Here is a 24,595-nt window from a genome sequence, read left to right as displayed (position 1 = left end):
AACATATGAAGTCAACTTGTTGTTCCAATCTACTGCTACATAAATGTTAAATGCAATTTTAATATTTTTTGAATAATGTGGAAGTAGTTACTTATATAGTATTTAAAAAAAGACAATTGAAATAGCTAAACACTGCATTTCAAGTTGTAAAAAAAAAAAAGGTCCTATTGAGTGCTAGTAATTAATGCTAGTAAACATTCCATCAGCGTGTTAGCTGGCTGGGACGTGCTGTGTGTGTGTGTGTGTGTGTGTGTGTGTGTGTGTGTGTGTGTGTGTGTGTGGAGGGGGTGTATGCGGGGGGGGGGGGGGGGGGGGTCACGACAGGAACGACAATCAGGGGTCAGCAGGGGTCACATGCAAGCAGCTCCCTTCACACGCAACCCTGAACGCAACACAAACACCACAAACATACTTGTGTCACTCATGCTGCTGATGGAGGATGGGGGGGTGGGGGTGGGGGGAGGGGGGGTGACTACTGGATCACCTTCCCTTCCTGACCAGGCACAAATAGCAGATTAGTAACTGAGCTAATGCACACACACACGCACACGCACACACACACACACACACACACACACACACGCACACGCACACACACACACACACACACACACACGCACACACACACACACACACCTTCTTCTTGAGTGTTTGCATGGCGCTGACAATAGTTGCGTGACGGAGAGAAGTCATCCATCTTCTTGTCACCTGAGAGCGAGGTGTCATAAGTGACTGAAAATGGGCGAGGAGGAGGAAATATCGTGACAGCGAAGCATTTCAAAACAACAACAAAAAAAAGAGGAGAGTTACGACACTCTAAGAGGCGAGTAATTGGCCGCTCGTCGGCTTTGAAGGAGCTCCTTTATCGCTGCTATCGTGAAGTGATACAGTTTACGGCGCCACGTGATGATAACACTGTGCCACGATGTCGCTAAACTCCTTTGTTTTAGCAATAATGCTATTTCTATCGGTATTTGTATTGCTCATTGTTGGAATTCTTATTAATATTGATACTGTTGTTGATATTATTCATTTTTGTTTGACTACTTTTGGAATGTTTCGTGTCATAAGAATTCCAACATAGCAGTGATTAGAAATCCCTCATTTACATTATGATCACGGCCATTTATAAAAAATAAAATAAACACATTTGAAAAATGAACAATAGTGTCACCATGGTTTTGATGATTTCTTTCGTTAATTCCATTAAAATGTCATCCACTACTTCGTCTCAGCACTGTCCTTCACACTCACGGTCTTCCTTCCCGTGATTGGAAAAACAAAGTCACGTCTTGCTAGCTGTAAGCTAGTGTTGTACGGTGTACCGGTATTAGTATAGTACAGCGATACTAATGAATCATATTCAGTACTATACCGCCTCTAAAAAATAGCGGTCCCCGCACCACCCTGCGCCCGCGTCATCGTCACGCCGAGTCATTGCTGGTCTTACGAGCAGAGGAGCATGTTCGGCAGCGCAAAATGACGGAGTACTTACAAGCAGACACTGTGTGTTGACAGAAAAGGGAGAACGGACGCATGTTGGCTAAAAAAATTAAAGATAAAGGTGAAGTTATAACACTGAAACGCCCTCAGGAAGAGGTGCTTTAAGACATGGCTAGCTAGCAAACGGCTAACGTCCATCCGCCGTCTGCAGTGTTGTAACTACTTCTAAATCACTAATCCTCGTCTCCATGGCGACGGATAAAGTACGTTTCTTACAAGTATCATCCCTGCAGGACGAGGAATAGCTAAACATGCTTTAATACACACCGTAGCTCACCGGCGTCACAATGTAAACAAATGCCATGGGTGGATCTATACCTGACATCCACTGTAATGATATCAAGTACAGGAGCGTATCTAGTCGATACTACTATGATTACATCGATATTTTTTGGCGTCATGACATCTTCTTTCGTTTTTAAAAAAAATGTCATATTATGTTTATAAACTCAGGAAATATGTCCCTGGACACATGAGGACTTTGAATATGACCAATGTATGATCCTGTAACGACTTGGTATCGGATTGATACCCAAATTTGTGGTATCATCCAAAACTAATGTAAAGTATCAAACAACAGAAGGATAAGTGATTATTACATTTGAACAGAAGTGTAGATAGAACATGTTAAAAGAGAAAGTAAGCAGATATTAACAGTAAATGAACAAGTAGATTAATAATTCATTTTCTACCACTTGTCCTTTATAATGTTGACAAAATAATAGAATGATAAATGATACAATATGTTACTGCATATGTCAGCAGCTAAATTAGGAGCCTTTCTTTGTTTACTTACTAATAAAAGACAAGTTGTCTAGTATGTTCACTATTTTATTTAAGGACTAAATGATATGCCAATAATGCCATTTTTTTTGTGGTCCCCTTTATTTAGAAAAGTACCGAAAAGTATATTGAAATAATTTTGGTACCGGTACCGGTATCGGGACAACACTACTGTAAGCTAATGTCAGCGAATGAGATGAGTTTCCTGCAAAAACAGCCTATTTTCACATTAAGTATGAAATAATACACATTTGAAAAAGGCAATAATCTACTATGTTATAAAAAAGATTGCTGTGGTACAAAACAAAGGAGGTTTATTTATTTATTTTTTTTTTGTCCTGTCCAGCTTCTCAGGCAAATCATATAGTTGATGTAGATGCCCATGTCGGCTGTTCAGATTTACTTTACATAAGAGAAGTGTGGGATACTTCTCTTGTTGCCTTATTTGTATTTGACTTTAGTAAATGTATTTATATTATCATTTGGTGCAGTCGGGCCGGAGCAGGAGGGGATAGAAAGAATAACAAAAAGGAAGACAGAGGGGGAAATTCTGAGGACAAGAGGGGGATAAGACAGAGACAACAACAACAACAACAAACACAACAATAACAACAACAATAGAGCAACATCAGCAAATAGCATATGTACAAATATGATGGTAAAAGTGATAGCAAAGAAGCAGCTAGTGTGTGTCCTCTCAATTGCTGTGTTGATTGCTATTCTGAATGGTGCTGGGCCGGGTTTGGTTTTGGAATTGGAATTGTATTACTTTGGTATTATTGCGTATTATTTTGGTGGATTGATTAATTTAAAAAAAGAAAAAAACAAAAAAACATGGTCAAGCATTTAGCGTGGTCTGCTAGTTTGCGCCAAAGCCAACCAAGGACGTTAAAATGATATCTAAGCGGCGAACCATTATCCATGAAAATATGGAGAAGCTGCTGCGGATGTGTTTGACAGAGAAGTAGCTGGAAGGATATACAGTAGAAGTCCACTCTCCGAGGTAAATACTGTACATTACTAATACATTACTTCATAAAAGGACTGTAGTTTGTACTACATTCTATTCTATTGTTCATCATACAATATTTATTATCTAACATTTCCATTTTGCTTATAAAAGGCATGTAAGCTAATTAGAATGATTACAATTATTGTTTTTTTAAACAGCTTGATTAGTACTTAGTGGGGTTGTCCCGATACTAATATTTTGGTACCGGTACCAAATATCAGTATATTTAATGTATCTTATGATACATTAAACATATGTTTCTTATTGCGATCATAAAACCTTTTTGGCATTAAATAAGTTAGTGAACATACTTGACAACTTGTCTTTTAGTAGTAAGTAAGCAAACGAAGGGTTTTTTGCACCTCAGTATTAATTTATTTGTTTATTTTTTATTCATTAATTCATGGATTGCTTCATTAATTCATGTAGTCATTCATTCATGCATTGCTTCATTAATTCATGTATACATTCACACATTAATTCGTCCATTCATGTATTCATTCATTCATGCATTGCTTCATTCATTCATGTATAGACGTTTGTATTGATTCAGTTATTTATTTATTAATTCATTTCTTTGTTTATTCCTTTATTCATTCAATCATGGATTGATTCATTCACCCATTCATTCATGTATTAATTTGTTTTATGTATTCATTCATTCATTCATTCACTCATGTATTCATTAATGTGTGTTTTCATTTATTTAGCTATTTATTTATTTATTCATTCTTACATTTATCTGAATATGTCACTATTTATACTGTATTTAGAATCACCTACACATGTCAACATTACTTTTTTTGCATTTCACTATTCATGTATTCATTCATTTGTTTATTCACTCTTTTATTCATTCATTCATTAATGTATTAATGTATGTATTCATTCAAGTAATAATTAATTTATTGATTTGTATATTCACTGATATATTTGTTTGTGTATTTGTTTATTTATCACTATTGATATTTATATGTAGACTAATTTTAACTGTGAACATTTAATTTTAACTGTGAACATTTAACATTACTATTTTGCACTTCACTATTCATTTATTCATACATTTGTTCATGAATGTATTCATTCATTTATATATTAATTCACTCATTTGTTCATTTATTTATTTAGTCCTCCATGCATTTATTTATTAATTTTTTTTATGTATTCAGTCATGAATACATAATCATTCATATTCATTCAAATATTCACTCATGTTTTCATTCATTTGTGTATTAATGTATTTATGTATTCATTCCTTCATGTATCTATCAGTTTTTTTAAATTTAGGATCACTTTAACTGCACTTCACTATTCATTTATTCATCCATTTTTTTATTCATTCATATATTCATTCATTCATTATTTATATAGTTTTCAATCATACATTTAGTTATTTATTCATTCATTAATTCATTAATTTGTCACTATTTATATTTTAATTGCTATTTATTGTGTATTTTAAGTTTAAGTCTATTGTGGTAATTATATTTAAATACATAATAATAAAAAAGCTAATAATGAATTAAAACGATGAGTTACATATAATAAGTCAGTCCAACGAGACAAAAAAAAACCAGACACGATTTAAAGATGTGAATAAATCTTTAACTCGCGGCTTGCCATCAAAACTACTTACAATTGCACGTTTTTGTTTTAAAAAAAAAAGAAAGATTTTTAGTACATGTTTAAGGTGATGTCATTTTTCACTGCAGTCATGTTGGCACACAAACACACACACACACACACACACACACACACACACACACACACACACACACACACACACACACACACACACACACACACACACACACACACACACACACACACACACACACACACACACACACACACACACACACACACAAACCAGTTAGCAATGACATTCATTAGAGGCCGTGTCTTCCTGCTATTGTTTAAATGTACTGAGGGGTCATCTGATGGTCAAGCTATTCTTTCTTTCTTGAGCTTTTGTTCTGGTTATTGTTGCAACATCACTTTCACACACACACGCACAAAAAAAAAACCCCACTAAAGATTTAATTTTTGTACAATTTCAGTTTATGAAAGTAGAGCTTGTATTTGAGTAAAAACACAGATGAATAATTTAAGTAAATAATAGTTGTAATAGTCCTACATGGATATTATTAAATAGGTAGCATCAATGTAGAAATTTGCATTAAAAGCCTCAGTAAGCGTCAGGGACCATTGCAAGGTGGGGTCGCGACCCTAATTATGCGTCTGGCCCTGCAGGCTGCACGCTGGCGCCGTGCTGACAACCACAAAAAACAGTCACAGTCGCCTGCAAGCTAAATATTTCAATTTTGGAATCCTGGCATCAACAACAGCAACTTTTTGAAACAAATCGAATTGGTTTGAAAACAACATTTTTTCCCATTAAATATAAGTATAGCATTAATTGGAATTCTTTTTAAAATGAAATATTCTCAATGTGGATTTTTTTGTGGAGCTTTTGTAATCTGTAACGTGTTTTGAAAAGCTTTATTATCTTTTATGAATCCTTTTGAATAAAAAAAATCAGTTCTTAATCAAATCGTCACCCGATGAATCAGAATCAAATGAGACCGTGAGTTGTGTTGAGAATTGCGTCCCGATGAATAAGCTAAATTAATCTGTTCTAATGGTTGGTCTGTTGTCAATGGTAACATATTAATAACTAGAAAATTCCCGCGGAAATTTTATTGGGCCTGCTATCTGTGCCCTGGACCTCTGGCCGTGGGGTCGTCGGAAGCCGCCGTACTTTTAAGATGGCCCGCCGGACATTCCCAAATATTTTTTTAGATCTTTAAGATGGATAGTGATGTATCAGATTGTAGGTGTTTTTTGTTGTTTTTTAGCCTTTGCGTTCATATTTCGGAATAGAAATTGAAAGAGTAAATGAAACCAAATTTCTAGGTATAATGATTGATGATAAATTTAACTGGAAATCTCATGTAAAAAATATACAACATAAAGTAGCAAGAAACACATCAATAATGAATAAAGCAAAACATGTTCTAGACCAAAAATCACTTCATATCCTCTACTGCTCGCCAGTGTTACCATATCTGAGTTACTGTGTAGAAATATGGGGAAACAACTACAAAAGTACACTTCATTCATTAACGGTGTTACAAAAAAGATCAGTTAGAATAATACATAATGTTGGATATAGAGAACATTCAAATCCTTTATTTATTGAATCAAAAACAGTGAAATTCCACGACATAGTGAATTTGCAAACAGCTAAAATTATACATAAAGCAAACTATAACCTGCTACCCATGAATATATAACAATTCTTCTCAAAAAAAGAGGAGAAATATAATCTCAGAGAAAAATGTAATTAAAAACATCTGTATGCACGTACAACACTTAGGACCTTCAGTATATCAGTATGTGGAATTAAATTATGGAACGGATTAAGCAAAGCAATCAAACAATGTACTAATATGATCCATTTCAAGAAACTCTTCAAACTTAAAGTGTTTACAAAGTACAAAGAAGAAGAACCATGATAAACATTCTGGATTTATTCCATCCATCCATTCTTTCATTCTCAAAATAATCTTACTTATCTCATTATATGTAATATGACTTACTTCACCAATTATTATTTATTGATTTATTTTTTATTGTGATTACTTATGGAGTATATTGTGAATAAATTGAGAACAGGAAGTGAACAAAAGTTTTAGCAGCTGTTATGTAAAAGAAAAGGGGTAGGATTAAATAAGCTCTGGGGCCGTACTTATCAAGCTTCTTAGAGTGTCATTTTACACTTAAGTCCAGAAAATTTGCGAAATTTAGTCCTACTCTCAAACTTAAGAATAAAAGCTTTTTATCAACGTTCTTAAGTCTAAGAATCACTCCTACTCTCCACGATATTTAAGAGACCTTCAGAGGTGTCTTAAGTGGTTAGGAGTTGCCAGCAGGGGATGGCACTGAGGCGAGAGACGTGCGCGAACGTTCATCTTTGTTTGATGACGAGCAGCTGATCAAACGGTATCGTTTAGACAGAGCAGGTATTATTTTTGTCACAGATTTAATAATTTTCGATTCCTTGTTGATTTCTGCATGTGGCTTCAGTGGACTAGTATATATAGAGCCACCCACACCAGTTTCAAATTAGTTGCCTAATTAATGAATTGGAAAGAAAATGTTATGAGAGTAGCATATGTGTGTGGCACACACACACGCTAGGTTACAGCATGTGAGGTGAGTGACGTCAGTGAGTGTGTGGGCGAGAGAAGAGAGGGAGCGGTATTGTGAGTGCGAGCGGGGACTAGTTTGTTTTGTGTTGGATTGGCTGTGTGCAAGCAATCAATAAAGCAAGATTTGCAACTAATCGCCGGACTCATCATTCACTCTAAAGTCGTCCGCTGTGGAGACCCACTGCCGGGTAAAGTGAAGGGTGTTGCCCCGAGCATACATCCTGGAGAAGTGTCTCCCCTGCCTCTTTGTTACGGTCTGGGAGCAGGAAGCAGGAAAGGTGCAACAAAAAGGAAACATTTATTTTTGATTCATTGCCAATATTGTTTGTTTGTTTTGTATTATTTTGTAGTTTATTGTCAAAATATACACTCCCATTGTCCACTTAAATATTTCTAAGATATTTCTTTATTCTTAGACAAGGGATTCCCTTCCGTGATTGGTCATTTCTATGGACACAGAAATGACGTCACCTAAAATTCCGTTTACGGCACATAGTAATGTCGTAATTCAGCTCTGAGTGTGACACGTAAGATTTAGTCCTACACTTCTCTGAAAGTGTGAGTAAGACGCTTGATAACTAACTTTTAAGTGCAGCTTTCAGCGAATAATTTATTTACTCTTAAGTCAACTCTTAGCAGACTTCTTAGGAGTAATTCTAATAAGCTTGATAAGTACGGCCCCTGCTTCTTCCTTCTCCTTTTCGAACATGTTGAAAAGAGAAACTGGAAATTGTGATGTATCGTGTGTAGGCTTGCATGTTCGAAATAAACTCAAACTCAACTCAACTGTGTTTGTTGCATTTTTGTTGCGTTTCGCTTGATTGTAAAATATCGAGAGGGGGTGTGACGTTCTTATGTTGTCAATATTCTGTGTTTTATCTGTCTTAGTTAATATTGTAAATCCCACATTCTTTATTTTCATGTACATTCTGGGTGTCTCATTCAGTAAAAAATTTTTAAATTCCATTCCGTTTTTAACTTTCAATCAGACATTATTGTGAGGTTTTGTATTAGTGTTCCTAAAAATTAGGTATACCGATCCCGAGACACATTTTTTTCTCTAAATTTGGCCCCCCGAGTCAAAATAATTGCCCAGGCCTGTGGTGCCGAGTGTCTGAATCCGTGAGTTTTAGGTGTAACTATACAAAATGAGCTATAGAGCTAGCTGAAAACATTGATTGATTGATTGATTGAAACTTGTATTAGTAGGTTGCACGGTTCAGTACATATTCCGTACAATTGACCACTAAATGGTAACACCCGAATGCGTTTTTCAACTTGTTTAAGTCGGGGTCCACGTAAATCAATAAATAAATTAGCATGCTTACATTAAAATTTAACACTTAGCACGTGTGCTAACGATGGCATGCTAACAGTTAGCATGTCTCACATATCAAGTAACACGGCTGTGAGGTGTGTGGCTGCGGAAGTAGGGAAAAAAGTGAAAAAACAGCAAAAAAAAGTTAGCATGCTAATATAAGCTTGCTAGCATGCTAATGTTTGCATGCTAACAATTAACAAGTGTCACGTACAAAGTTATTTTACGCTGGGGTAAATGGAAGCAAATATAGCTAAAAAAATATCATGCAAGCAAGCTAACGTTAGCATGCTATCAGTTGGCTTGTGTCGAAAGTAGACCAGTGTGTGAACAAAATGAGACGTTAAGCACCGAGCTACGTGGAAGTATGACTGAGCTACAGGAGGAGGTAATCATGTCTTGTTGGCGTTTGTCTCAGAGCAATCATCCATTAAAAGGGTATGTACCCATTCAATTGGCCCAATTTTTTTATTTATTCGTAAATAGCGAAATGTTGCCAACTTAAAGTACGGCCGTAGACGCGAGTGAGACCTTTCCGATGGTATAACATATGCAGGGGTTCGTTGGCCGATACGTCTCGTATTAATCGTAAGAGAAACGTGCGGAACTATAATAATTAAAGGTGAAGTATGAGGAATAATAATATGGGCTGCTTGGATTGCAGCAGGCCCATAATTAGACAAAAGCTTATGAATGTTCCATTCAATCATTGTAGCAATAGTTGTTATAGTAATGGGTTCTACTGAGTGATGATCTATTCATCATCATATAGATAAGAAACTCACGCAATGTAAGTCATGCGTGACACAAATTAACCTCTTCTGCCCTCCAGGACACGCACGCACGCACCCCCCCCCCCCCACACACACACACACACACACACACACACATGCCTATAGTCTGTGAATTTGCCCACGGAATGACCTCAGCCAAGAGGTCTCACTCTGCTATAATTTTCCCAGGACCCCAAAAGAAGTCATTGGATTAGGAACACACATTTTGAAGAAAAAAAAAATGGGGTAAATTAATAGAAATATTATTTTTATTGACAATTATTATTATCATTATTATTAGTAGTAGTAGTAGTAAATATAATGTTAGAATACATTCATAAATGAATAACATTTTTGGAGTAAAGAAGTAAAAAAAGTAATAAAAAAGTTGTATTAACAATATTGACATATATTTAGTTGTTTTTATTTAGAACACACATTTATTTTGGGGGAGAATTAACATACACATTTTTCTTCTTCGCAATTTTTTTATTCATTCATTCATGCATTCAATCAATCAATCAATCAATCAATGTTTATTTATATAGCCCTAAATCACGAGTGTCTCAAAGGGCTGCACAAGCCACAACGACATCCTCGGCTCAGATCCAGATGCATTGCTTCGTTCATTCATTTATGTATTCATTCATGTAGTCATTCATTCATGCATCGCTTCATTAATTCATATATTCATTGATGCATTCATTCGTTCATTCAGATTTGTGGATGAGGAACGTGAGAGTGAAGGACTAGAGTGCAGTGCAGGACGTATCATACATAGAGTAGAATAGAATAGAATAGAAAATACTTTATTGATCCCTGGGGGAAATTCAGCACCACAGTTCGCTCACAATAGACAAGAATAATAATAAATAATATAATATATATATAATATATAAATATTATACATACATAATGCATTGCTTCATTCATTCATGTATAGACTTTTGTATTGATTGAGGTATTCATCCATTAATTCATTTATTTGTTTAATCTTTTATTCATGGTTTGCTTCATTCATCCATGTATTAATTCATTTATCCATCCAGCCATCCATTTTCTACCGCTTGTCCCTTTTGGGGTCACAGGGGGTGCTGGAGCCTATCATTTATGTATTCATTTATTAATTAATTCACACATGTATTCATCAACGCGTGTTTTCATTTATTTAGCTATTTATTTATTCATTCATTCATTCATTTATTGGAATTTTTCACTATGTATACTGTATTTAGAATCACCTAAACTTGTAGACATTACTTTTTTGCATTTCACTATTCATTTATTCATTCATTTATTTGTTTATTCACATTATTACATTATTATCAGTAAAGTACATAGTCAGTATTTTGCAACAATAAATTACACAAATTGTATGTTGAAATACTTTGATACATTGTTAACTTAGTTCTAATATGAACCAAAATAGTAATGCAAAACGATATTGATTGTTTTTAAAATAGAAAATTTAAATTTGTCGAGGAATTATAATATATACATAATAATATACATATTTGAGTTTTCAGTTTCAATTGAATTCAATAACAATAATAATAACATTTGTATTCATTATTCATTGTTTGATTTCATTCATTATAATTTTTTATTTTTTTAAAGTAATAAACCACAATATAGTGCGTTTATGGGTTTGAAATAATTTCAATTGTTTGAAATACAATTTAAGCATTTGTTTTGTTTTTGTTTAATAAACTTACAACAAACATCTAAAATGTTTTAATTTAATTGTAAATTAATTGCTAAATGACACAACCCAGCTAATGGAAAACTTCAGAATATTCAAAATTAACAAAATGCGCCTTACAAAATCTAAAATATCTTGAAAATCTATTTGATGTTTAAGTTTTGTGAGTAATTTGATGCTTAAATGACAAATAAAATGGCATTAATCAGAGAGTATTGTCCAAGTCTCATGTTTCATTTCAGAACATAACAATGACGCCCATGTGACCTTCATGTTGACACAGCAGCGGCGAGGCGACGCACAAAAAAAGACGAGAGCGTCCGTTTTTCAAGTCTCTTGCTGGAGCCCAAAGTGGGCCGTGATCCCTCCCTGAATAGAGGATCTGTGGGTTAATCATTGTGCATTGCGTGCAGACTGTGTTTGCTCTGATAGAGCCAAGGGTCGGGAGGTTGTGTACAGAAAGAGCAAAGGGAGGTATCGGTCACCCTTTTCTATCAAAACAATCAGCGCTCGCTTTTTTAGACGGCACGCCAAGTTGGGTGGGAAAAAAAAGGGAAAAGTCACACAAGGCTTTTGGGCTTGGAACAACTTGGATGTGACCCTGCTCTTGTCCAATAAGGGTCATAGAATGACAAATGAACAATATTTTTGGGTGGTTTATTACTAATCATTTTATATGACATATTGGGGTTATGGCAGAAACTACAAAAACAGCATGGGTGGATTGCTATAATAGGCTGTGATGTATTAATAACCACAGCAAATTGCATATCGCAATGGGAATCACATAAAGAGATATCTTCTACTTGTGAACCGATGCACACAAAAAGATGAAAATGTGTAAAAACTTACTGCATTGTTTTTTGGAACATATAATTCAGTCGGCATGCATTCTTTCATTATATTGTAACTTGTGTTTCTCTTTAGGTCCTACTCTCTCTGTGCCTAACTGTGGACACTATACAGTCATTGGTCGGTTTATACAATGTAGCATTTATCGCCAGTTCATTGATTGGTCTATGAAGTGTAGCAGTCATTTGTTTGTCCCCACAGCTGCGGTCCCCTCCAAGGTTTCTCATTGACATCCCATTGGGTTGAGTTTTTTCTTGCCCTGATTGCCGAGGATGTCGTTGTGGCTTGTGCAGCCCTTTGAGACACTTGTGATTTAGGGCTATATAAGTGAACATTGATTGATTAATTGATTGATATTTTCTCACTAAATGTAATGCATTTTTTTCATTTTGACGGCTTGAAATTGCATACCTTTTAAACTTGAACAGTATCCAATATTGCAACAAATATTACAGTATATTATCCATCCATCCATCCATTTCTACCGCTTGTTCCGTTCGGTGCTGGAGCCTAGCCTATCTCAGCTGCATTCGGGCGGAAGGCGGGGTACACCCTGGACAAGTCGCCACCTCATCGCAGGGCCAACACAGATAGACAGACAACACTCACACTCACATTCACACACTAGGGCCAATTTAGTGTTGCCAATCAACCTATCCCCAGGTGCATGTCTTTGGAGGTGGGAGGAAGCCGGAGTACCCGGAGGGAACCCACGCAGTCACGGGGAGAACATGCAAACTCCACACTGAAAGAGCCCGAGCCCGGGATTGAACTCAGGACTACTCAGGACCTTCGTATTGTGAGGCACATGCACTAACCCCTGTGCCACCGTGCTGCCCAGTATATTATCATACTTTCCAAACATGATTTTGTCTGAATAAAAATAATTACAAATACTTAACTTTACAGCAAACTACCCATCAAATTAATAACAATTACAAGAACATGTTACATTGTTCTTTACAGCATATTACTGTAAATTGAAAAAAAAGTTCAACTGTTTTTTGCGTTAAAATTCTGTTGACTGAGCTGCCAGTTTTTGACTGTAAAATCTACAGTAGTTGTTTTTAACGGTGTATTACTGTAAATGGAAAGACGGTACATTTGTTTTTTACGGTAGAAACATTTTTTTTTTTTACTGTTTTTCCCATTAACAATATAATTTTGTAACAAACAATGTAAATTTAACACAAAAATTCTGGCAACTAAACCGCCAGCTTTTTCAAACTCAACTTACCTGGGGGCCACTGGATGCAGAAACTGGGTGAGGCTGGGCCACAAGAAAAGGTTTCTTTAAAAAATCTAACATGCACTTTTTAATGAATTCACCTTCTTTGATTGGCTATCCCTAGCAACATACAAACCCCGTTTCCATATGAGTTGGGAAATTGTGTTCAATGTAAATATAAACAAAATACAATGATTTGCAAATCCTTTTCAACCCATATTCAATTGAATGCACTACAAAGACAAGATATTTGATGTTCAAACTCATAAACTTTTAATTTTTTTTGCAAATAATAATTTACTTAGAATTTTACGGCTGCAGCACGTGCCAAAGTAGTTGGGAATAGGGCATGTTCACCACTGTGTTACATGGCCTTTCCTTTTAACAACGCTCAGTAAACGTTTGGGAACTGAGGAGACACATTTTTTAAGCTTCTCAGGTGGAATTCTTTCCCATTCTTGCTTGATGTACAGCTTAAGTTGTTCAACAGTCCGGGGGTCTCCGTTGTGGTATTTTAGGCTTCATAATGTGCCACACATTTTCAATGGGAGACAGGTCTGGACTACAGGCAGGCCAGTCTAGTACCTGCACTCTTTTACTATGAAGCCACGTTGATGTAACACGTGGCTTGGCATTGTCTTGCTGAAAAAAGCAGGGGCGTCCATGGTAACGTTGCTTGAATGGCAACATATGTTGCTCCAAAACTTGTATGTACCTTTCAGCATTAATGGTGCCTTCACAGATGTGTAAGTTACCCATGTCTTGGGCACTAATACACCCCCATACCATCAAAGATGCTGCCTTTTCAACTTTGCGCCTATAACAATCCGGATGGTTCTTTTCCTCTTTGGTCCGGAGGACACGACGTCCACAGTTTCCAAAAACAATTTGAAATGTGGACTCGTCAGACCACAGAACACTTTTCCACTTTGTATCAGTCCATCTTAGATGAGCTCAGGCCCAGCGAAGCCGACGGCATTTCTGGGTGTTGTTGATAAACGGTTTTCGCCTTGCATAGGAGAGTTTTAACTTGCACTTACAGATGTAGCAACCAACTGTAGTTACTGACAGTGGGTTTCTGAAGTGTTCCTGAGCCCATGTGGTGATATCCTTTTGATGCAGTACAGCCTGAGGGATCGAAGGTCAGGGGCTTAGCTGCTTACGTGCAGTGATTTCTCCAGATTCTCTGAACCCTTTGATGATATTACAGACCGTAGATGGTGAAATCCCTAAATTCCTTGCGATAGCTGGTTGAGAAAGGTTTTTCTTAAACTGTTCAACAATTTGCTCACGCATTTGTTGACAAAGTGGTGACCCTCGCCCCATCCTTGTTTGTGAATGATTGAGCATTTCATGGAATCTATTTTTATACCCAACCATGGCAGCCACCTGTTCCCAATTTGCCTGTTCACCTGTGGGATGTTCCAAATAAGTGTTTGATGAGCATTCCTCAACTGTATCAGTATTTATTGCCACCGTTCCCAACTTCTTTGTCACGTGTTGCTGGCATCAAACTCTAAAGTTAATGATTATTTGCAAAAAAAAAATGTTTATCAGTTTGAACATCAAATATGTTGTCTTTGTAGCATATTCAACTGAATATGGGTTGAAAAGTATTGGCAAATCATTGTATTCCGTTTATATTTACATCTAACACAATTTCCCAATTCATATGGAAATGGGGTTTGTACTTGATGACTTGTTCTTTTAGGCCACAGGTGTCAAACTCAAGGCCTCATTTAATTTGCCTGGAAAAAAATGTGTTCATAAAAAAGCTTTATATATTCGTTATCATTTTGACCGGAAAAAAAATACTCATGCTCAATCGCATACCGGGAGGGTTGGCAAGTATGACGTTGTCAAGCGCCATTCATGACAAACTCGCGGGCCGCACTAACATTACATTTTCATATTAAGGTGCGGGCCGCAAAATAACGTCAATTGCGGCCCGTGGGCCGCGTGTCTGAGACCCCTGGTCTATATAATGTAGCAGTCACTAGTCATTGGTGTGTCTAGAGAATGTAGCGGCTATCAACAGTCATTGGTCGGTCAAAAAAAGTAGCAGTCATTGCCAGTCATCGGTCAGTCTAATAATGTAGTTTATGTTTAAGTGCATTGCTTTGTGACAGGACAAGAGAAACATAAGTCTAGCCTCCATCTCAGAAATGGCAGTTTAACAAGGTGCCGTACAAAAAGTGTCATTTCAAACACAATTTTATAAAAGTAGGGAGTTTCCCGCTTCATCTCTCCATCAGTTTGGGGGTCCTTGGCCTTGAAGAGTTGAAAGACCGCCCAATGATCTAGTAAGTGCATTCAGCTCTCCTTTGACACTTTGATACTGCATCATGGTGGTGTGTGTGTGTGATGTTTGCATGTTTGCCTGCAGGAGATTAAACATGGTGGTCATGACTGGCAAAGACTGTGCACTATGTTGCAATACTAGCCAGTGTCTGTGTGTGTTGCAGGTGTAAACTAGTGTGTGGGTTTGATGATGATGGGCGTAGGCAGCCTTAGATAAACTCTAACCGCTGAAGGGCATGGTGCACCAACACCAGCACCCCTTCTTTGACAGGTCTAATAACTAGTACTAATGCTAACTACCACTAATGTTTATTCCCATCACTTTGCACAATAACAAATATCTTATCCACCGTGTCATTTGACCTGCAGCCAGTTCTGACATTCCAGCTGTAATTGAAGAGCAATCACCATTGTACCATCTCCGCGCCAGAAAATCCTTACGTGCCACAACATGGCCGTTAGACTAATTTGAAGGGAGTTTTGATACTGACAGATAAACCCAGCACGCTACTGTAAACACCTGATCCCTGCAACACCAATGCAGTGTACATGATGTCTCGTCCTGTAATAAAACACTCACCAGACACAACATTAGGCACACCTGATCCAATAAGAAATGCTGTATTTCAAGGGTGTCCCAACTTGTATTCACTTTCTTTTTGACAAACTTAAAAATTAAAAAAGGGCATTTTAATTTCGTTAAAAAAGGGCTTAAATCAGGGGTGTCAAACGTACGGCCCGAGGACCGGATCAGGACCGCGAACCGGTTTTATCCGGCCCGCGGGATGAGTTTGCTAAGTATAAAAATTAACCTGAATTTTTTTAATGAAAGAAACAGCTGTTCTAAATGTTTCCACTAGATGTTGCAATAGCAATTCGTTGTATCTTTGTAGATGATGCTTCATATGTCTGTCGAGGAAAATGATCAAACTACATAAATAACATACTGTAATTTGATTTTTTGATATAATTTTTTTATCTTGATAGATTGAAAATTAACACCAATGAGTTGACTGATGATGGGCAGCACGGTGGCACAGGGGTCAGTGCAGGGGGTGGGCAATTAATTTTCACCGAGGGCCGCATGAGCAACCCGAGCACTGCTGGAGGGCCACGTCGACAATATTTCAATTAAATTTTGCTCAATATTATTTTTGATATATACCGTAAGATTAATAATAATAATAATAATAATAATAATAATAATACTTTCATTTAACCTAACTTAACTTTATACCTAATGCACTGCTTTGGAAATCATTTGTACCCCTTTCAGAGATCACATTTAGTTCCCCTTAAACATCCTCATGTTGCACAATGAAATGTAAGCATAGGATGAAGTGTGCATTCCTGTAACTTTCTCTAGTAACAGCATTCCATGATTAATATCAATAAACAAACATTAATAATAAATGACAGTAAAATAAGCACACGTATGACTGAGGAGTCATAGTGTAACTTTGTGTGGTGTTTGAGTTGTCCGACTTTTTGTGTGGCCATAAACGCACCAGTGGTTTAGTGGTATGCGTGTTGGGGACAGATGACAAGTTGGTTTTGGCCTGGTTTGTACGTCAGAAAATGACTAGTTTTTTGAGATAGAAGTGTTTTACTCATGTTTTTGGTGTGGTTATGGCCGAATATAAACAGTTATGTTCAATAAAGTGATCAATATAATTCCTGGCCTCGAAGCACCTCGATAGACGTTACAACAATTGAACGGTGTTCAATTGAACGGTGTTGACGAACACCTTTAGGGCCGCTTGTTGTCACTGTCACTCAAAGTTGCATTGCAAAATTACACAGAATAAATGTGGTTATTTTGTTTAGAATTCAGATGGGATTTGATTTGGTGCGCGGCATATATTTGCTGTGCTCAGAGGACGCTTGAGCAGTGCGCAATTGCGCAGGCGCGAAACGTTGCTTGGCAGTCCATGTCTTGTTGAAAACACGCAATTCGTCATCAACTTTTCTCTTTTTAGCGTCTCGGGTGTAAACCGTGCATCACTTGTCGCTGTGCACCTTCACTCACAGGTTACACACGGACATACGCCCATAAATAACACTTTTCAAAATAAAAGCAGCACAGTTGTATTGTGAGCACGACATAGATGTTTTTTCAACTTTATTTTGTAATTTGTGATTGCAGCTGTTCACATTCACTCACAATCACGCACGCGCATACGTCCACACAGAAGTAATACAAATAACGCATTTCAAAACAAAAGCAGCACCGTTGTATTGCACACTCGACATAGATACTTTTTTAAATGTATTTTGTAATTTATGATTGGCCTCACGAGGGCCGGACAGGGACGCACAAAGGGCCGGATGTGGCCCGCGGGCCGCAAAATGCCCAGGTCTGGGTTAATGGATGTGCCTCACAATACGAAGGTCCTGAGTAGTCCTGAGTTCAATCCCGGGCTCGGGATCTTTCTGTGTGGAGTTTGCATGTTCTCCCCGTGACTGCGTGGGTTCCCTCCGGGTACTCTGGCTTCCTCCCACCTCCAAAAGACATGCACCTGGCGATAGGTTGATTGGCAACACTAAATTGACCCTAGTGTGTGAATGTGAGTGTGAATGTTGTCTGTCTATCTGTGTTGGCCCTGTGATGAGGTGGCGACTTGTCCAGGGTGTACCCCGCCTTCCGCCCGAATGCAGCTGAGATAGGCTCCTTTTTTTCTCTTTCTATCCCCTCCTGCTCCGGCCCGGCTGCACCAAATGATAATATAAATACATTTAATAAAGTCAAATACAAATAAGGCAACAAGAGAAGTAGCCTAGACTTCTCTTTTGTAAAGTAAATCTGAACAGCCGATATGGGCATCTACATCAACTATATGATTTGCCTGAGAAGCTGGACAGGACAAAAAAAAAAAAAAAAAAAAAAAAAAAAAGAGATAGGCTCCAGCACCCCGCGACCCCGAAAGGGACAAGCGGTAGAAAATGGATGGATGGGTAGATGGATGGAGTTGACTGATGAACATTATCACATAATTTATTCGGAAAATATAAATAACGACAAAGATAGAATACTATTAAACGCAACATGTAAGTGTAAAAAAAACAACATTATGATTTGTACATTTTCAGAATGTGCTTGTTCTATTTTTAAACAAAGAAAACAATCTGAAGTTGTCTTTATTTTTAAGTTATCATGCCGTGATTTTACCAGTTTTTTACCACTCCCTCTTTTTCTCCATGTGGCCCCCGATCTAAAATGAGTTAGACACCCCTGGCTTAAATCAATCCAATATGTTAATATGATAAACCCCTCCATATTTTGTTGTTTTGTTTTGTTCACACCTTAAAAACAGTAATGCCGCATTTTTCTGACTATAAGGCGCACTTAGAATCCTTTCATTTTCTCAAAAATCGACAGTGCGCCTAATGTATGTATGGTTGTGCTTACCGACTTTGAAGCAATTTTATTTGGTGCATGGTGTAATAATAAGTGTGACCAGTGGATGGCAGTCACACATAAGAGATACTTGTTGATTAGAGGCCGACGCCTGGTAAATAAATGATGCTAGCAAGTACCCGTGAGCAAGCAACAACAAAACGTTGATGTTTCATTGAGAATATCGAACATTACACACAATCTGTCAAAATGCTTTAGTACAACTTTTGTAAGTTACAAAGCCGCACCGCTTGATGGATTGTTGGAGCATTACAGCTACCATAGTCAGACGTACTGTGCTTCAACATACGGGTATTATTTTTGGTTTGTGTACCAAAATGGTACCTATTAGGAGACATAGTATCTGGTGTTTTGTTTTGCGATATTATGCAAAATCAACTTTTCCTACCTATTGGTTACTGCTGATGTATATTTGGGATCTGCAAAAGTCTTGAAAATATGTGCGTTTCCGCCATTTTAGTCCACACCATAGTAAATAAGCTCCTTCTTTTTCTCTACTCTCTTGTTGTGGGGCGTTCATCCGCCGCTGTTGCCATTTCTATTACAAAGTAGAGTACAGTTTTAACTTGTAACTGTCAGTAGACTCGCTATGGAAACGCTAAAGACTACCGCTACAACAAAGATGACGGGGAGAAGACGCTGTCGAAGTGGAGCCACGTAATTTAGATCGCCCACAAAACGGCACATCCTGAAGAGATGGTCAGAAAGCGGCTCGAAGATGGTCTGTAAAACATAACCTATGCAACATTTTGACCAAAGAACCACCATTACATGTTATGTAGACCAGTGTTTTTCAACCACTGTGCTGCGTGTGCCGCGAGCTACAGTCTGGTGTGCCGTGGGAGATTATCTAATTTAATCTATTTGGGTTAAAAATATTTTTGGCAAACCGGTAATTATAGTCTGCAAATGTTGTTGTTGAGTGTCGGTGCTGTCTAGAGCTCGGCAGAGTAACCATGTAATACTCTTCCATATCAGTAGGTGGCAGCTGGTAGCTAATTGCTTTGTAGATGTCGGAAACAGCGAGAGGCAGTGTGGAGGTAAAAAGGTATCTAATGCTTAAACCAAAAATAAACAAAAGGTGAGTGCCCCTAAGAAAAGGCATTGAAGCTTAGGGAAGGCTATGCAGAACGAGACTAAAACTGAACTGGCTACAAAGTAAACAAAAACAGAATGCTGGACGACAGCAAAGACTTACTGTGGAGCAAAGACGGCGTCCGCAAAGTACATCCGAACATGATATGACAATCAACAATGTCCCCACAAAGAAGGATAAAAACAACTAAAATATTCTTGATTGCTAAAACAAAGTAGATGCGGGAAATATCGCTCAAAGGAAGACATGAAACTGCTACAGGAAAATACCAAAAAAAGAGAAAAATCCATTAAAATAGGAGCGCAAGACAAGAAGTAAAACACTACACAAAGGAAAACCGCAATAAACTCCAAATAAGTCTGGGTGTGATGTGACAGGTCGTGACAGTACACCTACTTTGAGACAAGAGCTATATTGATGCATGCTTGGTTATGCTTTAAAGTCATATCCAACAATTGTGATGACAATTTTTTACCGTCAACTGAATTTCGTTTTTTAATGATGTCTGCTGGTGGTGTGTCTCCGCATTTTTTTCAACGCAAAAAATGTGCCTTAGCTCAAAAAAGGTTGAAAAACACTGATGTAGACCACAAGGAAGTGTTTTAAATGTAAAAAAAAAGATCATAACATGACCCCTTTAATGCGCCTTATAATCCGGTACGCCTTTCGTATGAAAATAGACCTGAATAGACCCGCTCATCGGCAGTTAGCCATGTAATCCGGTGCGCCCTATGGTCCAAAAAATAAGGTACCTAAAGTAAATGAGAAAATGTAGCTCAGTATTCACAATCTAAGGATTTTTTTTTAGGTCTGACAATACTTTATGTAATTGAAAATGGGCTTTCAAAATAACTAGTTTGTAGTTATGGACTGGAAAACACAACAGTTCCATAGCTTGGGTTCTTACTGAATCCCCTTTCAAATTTGACACTGATATTACGAAAAAAGGAATATTTTGCTCAGGTTTGTTTAAAGTTGGGTACAAAAGTCCGTTAAGAGACACTTCCCAGCAGGCAAGGTTGATTTTGCATACATGTCCTTCAACGCTAACATTAAAACAACGTTGCAAAAAAGTTGTATTTGTAAATTTAGACAATGTTGATATCTAACATTAAATCTACTTCTCTTTTGTAAAGTAAATCTGAACAGCCGATATGGGCATCTACATCTGCTATATGATTTGCCCGAGAAGCTGGGCAGGACATTATTAAAAAAAATAAATAAAAAAAAAACTCCTCCACTCCTCTGCCATTTTCCGTCCGAGAACCATGGTTACACTCGTGGTTGTGAATCGATCCAGTGAGAGCTGAGGATCCCGGCCCTATGAAGCCAGCAGAACCATATCATCGGCAAGAACCAGAGACATAATCCTACAGCCAACCAACCAGATCCCTTCAACGCCTTGACTACCCTTAAAAATTCTGTACATAAAAGTGAAGAACAGAATCAGTGACAAACGGCAGCCCTGAAGAAGTACAACTTCACCGTAAACGTATCCGACTTACTGACGGAAATGCGAACCAAGTCCCACAGGATTTCCCAAGAGACACCATGGAATGCCTTTTCCAAGTCTACAAAACCTATGTAAACTGGTTGGGCAAAGTCTCACGTACCCTTAAGGATTATGCTGAGAACATAGACCTAGGGCCTGGGGGAGTAGAAAGTTAACCACTAAATGTAAAAAAGTTAAAAGTTAAAGTTAAAGTACCAATGATTGTCACACACACACTAGGTGTGGTGAAATTTGTCCTCTGCATTTGACCCATCCCCTTGATCACCCCCTGGGAGGTGAGGGGAGCAGTGGGCAGCAGCGTAGCCGCGCCTGGGAATCAAAAAGATAAACAGATCAACTTTGTTCCGATTGCTTTCTATATATCCAGGTATGCAGATCAAATTCAAAATAGTACAAAATCAGAGCACTGCACTTGACTGGTGAGTAAACATTGCACTGCTTCTGCAGAGAGTTATGTTAAGTAATGTCTCAATCACACAGACACACCCCGGCTTTGCACATATTGTACTTTTTGTATGAATGAAAAGTTGTTGTTTTTGTGAATGACAGCAGCTGTGAGACTTGTGTCATTTACTGGAAGAGCAGGCTGACACAATTTACGAAGGGGGGAGAGGGGGCTCTCATTATGTATGACTAAAGCTGCTGAGAAAAAGTACATTATTTTAATTGCTTGCAAGAGTAGTGATTGCAGTCATTGTATGACATGTTCTATTAGGTGCTGTCAAATGATTATTTCAAATCAAACGAACCACACTTTTGGATTTGGATTAATCGTGATTAATCACAGGTTATTTTTTGTTTGCACAATTTAAATTGCTTTGAGTTGAATCGGGGACAAATGCAATTTTATAGTCAAAATGTGATCCAGGAACATTCCCAAATGTTTTACTTTTTTTTTTTTTAGCGTTTTGCACGTCATTGATTTGTTTAAAGAAACAAAAACCTTGGCAACAACTTTATCTATCTCAAGGTGTGTTTTAGAGTCTTCTCAAGCATCTTTGACCCGATCACTGCAGGTTGTACTGTCAAGATTAATTGATTAATCTGTGTGTATACATGATTAATGCGATCATTTCTTTTGATTAATCACATGAGTTAACTCCTTATTTTTGACAGCCTTAGGCTTATTCTGCTGTAGTACTATAATTTCTCTTATGTGGGCTATTTCCAGTCTTATTCACAGTTGTTCTGAGTAGGTAATTTGCACAATGTAGTCAATATAAGTTCTCTTATGCGCATTTTGAGTCCGATTTGCACTAAATTTGAAGGAGTTTTCTCACCTCTCCTCCAGTCTTAGCAAAAAAAAATAAAAATGTGAACTCCTGCTTACTAACAAACAACCCGACGTCACGTGTCGCTTTAATTAAGTACTTTTTTCATGTAGTTGCACTTTTGAAAGTGCATTTGGAAATTCTGCAATAGTACTTTAGGACAGTGGTTCTTAACCTTTTTGACCTCGGGGCCCAACTTTTCCACTCAAATATTAACTCTGAATTAGAAATCTTACTCTTGATTTTGATGATATTCGATAATCATATCTATTTATTTAACACATGTATCTTAACTAAACTGTCGATAAAATTAAAGTGCAAATGAAAATACGGCTTTGCCACTTTAGTCATAATTTTTGCTCTTAAGAAACTTCTCTCCAGACTTCTTCTGTGGAAATACTGTCAAAGCGCTTTGGGCTCCTTAAAATAGGGGTAAAAAAGCGCTATACAAGTACAACCATTTACCATTTGATATTGTCATTACTGCCACAAGTGGTGGAAAAGTGTATTACAACTGAGAAACAGATATTTTTTGGCGGCGCTTTAATGGGCCTTAGGTTAAGAAACACTGCATTAGGGGGTCTTGTTTTGTACCCTATTGACCTAAAACCATTTATTTTATCCTGCTTATCCGGGTCGCCGGTGCAGTCCACACTTCCCAGTTTTTGGCCACCATTTCCAGTTCTGCAGGCATCCAAATTAGACGGCCCAACCTGCTCTTCTAAATGCGAAGTAGCACTCTGAGCTCCTCGTCCGAGCTACTTTACCCATTGACCCAAACACAATACCATATTTTTTTTCCCTTTGAAAAACATCAGAAATACGTCTTATATTCGGGGTAGGGATGTCCGATAATGGCTTTTTTGCAGATGTCCGATATTCCGATATTGTCCAACTCTTAATTACCGATTCCGATATCAACCGATACCGATATATACAGTCGTGGAATTAACACATTATTATGCCTAATTTTGTTGTGATGCCCCGCTGGATGCATTAAACAATGTAAGAAAGTTTTCCAAAATAAATCAACTCAAATTATGGAAAAAAATGCCAACATGGCACTGCCATATTTATTATTGAAGTCACAAAGTGCATTATTTTTTTTATCGTGCCTCAAAACAGCAGCTTGGAATTTGGGACATGCTCTCTGTGAGAGAGCATGAGGAGGTTGATGTGGGCAGGGTTAGGAGGGGGGGTTGAGGTGTGAGGGGGTTAGGGGGTAGCGGGTAGCGGGGGGTGTATATTGTAGCGTCCCGGAAGAGTTAGTACTGCAAGGGGTTCTGGGTATTTGTTCTGTTGTGTTTATGTTGTGTTACGGTGCGGATGTTCTCCCGAAATGTGTTTGTCATTCGTGTTTGGTGTGGGTTCACAGTGTGGCGCATATTTGTAACAGTGTTAAAGTTGTTCATACGGCGGACATCCCTAATTCGGGGATCTACTTCTTGTTTATGCATGCAAACCATCAGATGGCGCCAAACAACTTCTTTCCGAGCGAGTCTGAGCTTTTTTTTTACCAGTTGATTTGTATTTGAAATTACTGGCTAAACAAGCATAAATAAAACACTTGTTAAACCAAACAGTTTTTGTCCCATTGCCCCAAATGACAGA

At 37.6% G+C, this 24,595-nt stretch overlaps 1 long non-coding RNA gene across 1 annotated transcript in view; it reads right to left on the bottom strand.

The window, feature by feature from the left end:
* Nucleotides 1-307: 307 nt before the first annotated feature.
* LOC133631137 (uncharacterized) overlaps nt 308-24,595 on the bottom strand; it is a 44,312-nt gene continuing 20,024 nt past the window's right edge. Inside the window, exons 2-3 of the long non-coding RNA XR_009821403.1 lie at nt 637-708; nt 308-382 (exon numbers count right to left, since the gene is read on the bottom strand). This is a non-coding gene — a long non-coding RNA (uncharacterized LOC133631137). The remainder of the gene's footprint in view (nt 383-636; nt 709-24,595) is intronic.

This window comes from Entelurus aequoreus, linkage group LG02 (assembly GCF_033978785.1).
Source record: "Entelurus aequoreus isolate RoL-2023_Sb linkage group LG02, RoL_Eaeq_v1.1, whole genome shotgun sequence".
Lineage (NCBI taxonomy): Eukaryota > Metazoa > Chordata > Actinopteri > Syngnathiformes > Syngnathidae > Entelurus > Entelurus aequoreus.
The sequence above is the reverse complement of the archived record's forward strand: the minus strand, read 5'-3'. Positions and strand labels throughout refer to the sequence as shown.